The sequence below is a fragment of the Ceratotherium simum genome, chromosome X (assembly GCF_057802395.1).
Source record: "Ceratotherium simum simum isolate JZ-2026a chromosome X, ASM5780239v1, whole genome shotgun sequence".
Classification (NCBI taxonomy): Eukaryota; Metazoa; Chordata; class Mammalia; order Perissodactyla; family Rhinocerotidae; genus Ceratotherium; species Ceratotherium simum.
In genome coordinates, this window is record NC_141940.1 from 129685161 (window position 1) to 129687626 (window position 2466).

General features: G+C 62.6%; 1 long non-coding RNA gene across 1 annotated transcript; it reads right to left on the reverse strand.

Annotated features, from left to right (window-relative positions):
• Window positions 1–302: 302 nt before the first annotated feature.
• Window positions 303–1441, reverse strand: LOC147912047 (uncharacterized). Its single transcript, XR_015550456.1, has 2 exons — window positions 937–1441; window positions 303–846 (listed from the first exon to the last, which is right to left on the reverse strand). It is a non-coding gene; the product is annotated as an uncharacterized LOC147912047 (long non-coding RNA).
• Between the last annotated feature and the right edge of the window lie 1025 nt (window positions 1442–2466).

Genomic DNA, 2466 nt, shown 5'->3' on the forward strand with positions numbered 1-2466 from the left:
TGCTCCTGCACCGTCTCTGGGTCTGTGTCATCTGTGAATTACACATTAGTGTGGACTCTCTGATGCTCCATGGTTCTGGAAATCCTATAAAAGGTAACTCACAGTAGGTTGTTAAGCTAATGCTAACAGTGGAGGTGTTCACGGCAAAGATCTGCACCTCAGACTGAAGGTGTTGACCTGGGCGTAGGTACAGAAAGTACAAACAAAACCATGATTGGTGGTTACCAGAGGGGAAGGGGCTGGGAGACGGCGAGAGGGGTAAAGGGGCACGTGTGTATGGTGTTGGAAGGAAACTAGACTAGTGGTGGTGAACACAATGCAGTCTACACAGAAGCTGAAATATAACAATGTACACCTGAAATTACACAGTGTTATAAACCAGTATGACCTCAATAAAATAATTAAAAAAGAAAACTGTGCTGTGTGAATGTAGACAGGGTGTGTTTATCAAGGATGCGGTCACGTTGTGCCTAAAACCTCATCTTGCTTTTTTTACCTGGGTGCATATTACAAGCTTTGGTGTACACTGTTCAACAATTCAAGTAAATTAACCAATTACTATGAGACCGTCTGTGCTGGGCTCCGTAGACGCAGGCGCAGCAGGTCACGAGGTCCACGCTGTTAGTGTCTGGGCCCGGATGAGTGTAGTCACCCCTTTCATTGCCTATCTAGGGGTCTGTGACACTTTGCTGCCGTGAAAAGAGCGCTCAGGCAAACATGTTTGTAATGGCAGCTTTTCCAGCGGTTGGGAGCGAGGGTGGCTGTGTTTCCACCCCGCTGATTCCCGCCTGGGCCTTCCCAGGAGGCTGTGAGCAGGACCGCCGTGCTCACGTCAAGCCGGTCTCACTGAAAATACAAACGAGCAGACCCACATGTAATCACAGAGACTTGGTAGAGAGTATCAATGTCGTGTCACCTGCAATATTACGGTCTCACCTTTGTGTTCTCCGGGCAGCTTTAGGGCCGGGGGCCACAGGACGTGAGGAACCCTTTTACAAATATTCTGTGCAGAGTATGCTCATCAGTAGGTGCCTGTAGCAGCTCCGACGGACACAGCGGAGCCGGCCTCTGCCCTCACTCTTTCTGGGGCGGTCGGTGAGACCAAAGGATGCCGACACCCCCCAGGCACCCTTCAGGCCTGACCCCAGAGGGAGACTGCTGGTCAGCGGCCAGGCACCCAGAGATTGGTCGGAGGGGACAGTGGCCGCTCAGGGCAGAGCGGGCGCTTGAGCTCAAATCCGAGATGTGTCCGGACGCCCCTGGTGGTTCCAGAGCAGGAACCAGCTCCTGGAGGCCAGGAGGCTGGGAAGGGAGCTGGAAATGAATGATGAGCCTGGATAACAGTCCAGACCTCACGGGGGAGGAGACGTGGGTCTGAGACACGTGCCGGGGGAGGGCTCCCTGGAGGCAGAGCGCCGCAGGCCCAGGACAAGCGGAGGAGTCGTGCAGCTCCTGTGGGACGCGTCTTCCCCGCTGCCTCACACTTCAGCCCCCACCCCGCCCCTCCCCAGCGGCCCCTCTGTCCCCCGGGAGAACACTGTCTCTGCTCAGGACTGAGATCCCCTTCCCATGGGAGACGTGGAGGGTGGTGGAGGGAGCCGGCGTGGACTCTTGCTTGGGACTCCGGCTTTGCCACTTGCCAACAGGTGACCCACGGCAGCCACCTCACCTCCGGGGGCCTCAGTTACTGCACCATCAACAAATCAGGTGTAAAACGTCGCGGCCCAGGGACGGCTGTGTGCGCGCTCCAGTGCGAGCTCTGACACAGCGTCGTGGTGCACACACATCCCGCTTAGGGACTGACACGGGCCTCGGCCCCTTCCTCCCTCAGAGCCACGGGGGTGACGCCACGGCCCAGGGAGATGCCACACACGCGGCGTCTGAGTCCGGCGGGGACCCGCCCCTGCACTCTGGTCCCGCGGCGAGGGAGCCCCCGCCCCCCGGTGAGCAGCCCTGGGCTATGGGCTGTGTCCCCGGACCCACGAGGCGCCCACGCGACCACGGGACCTGCTCAGTGTCAGGAAGCCAGGGCCCGCGGCCTCAGGGGGGATCGGGGACTCCGAGGCCGTGGCGGCCGCCCCCGCCGGCAGACGCGCAGCACGGGCGGGGGCACCTTTGGGGTTACAGGCGGGGGTCGCGCTGTCACCCACACTCCAGCAGGCCCCGGGGAGGTGTGGACCCGCCGGGGGCGCGGCCCGTGAGGGCCCGAGGACGGGATCGGGCACCAGATGAGGACCGGGCCGTGGGGGGCGGGGGGGCGGGGCGGCAGGGGGCGGGGCCGGCGGGGGTGGCAGGGGCGGGGCCGTGGGGGTCGGGGCCGTGGGGGCGGGGCCGGCGGGCGCGCGGGGCGGCAGGGGGCGGAGCCGGCGGGGCGGCAGGGGGCGGGGCCGGCGGGGCGGGGCCGCAGGCGTGACCCGGGCCTGCGGGAGGAGCGGCCACAGCCGCCGGCTCAGGACGGCGGATTGT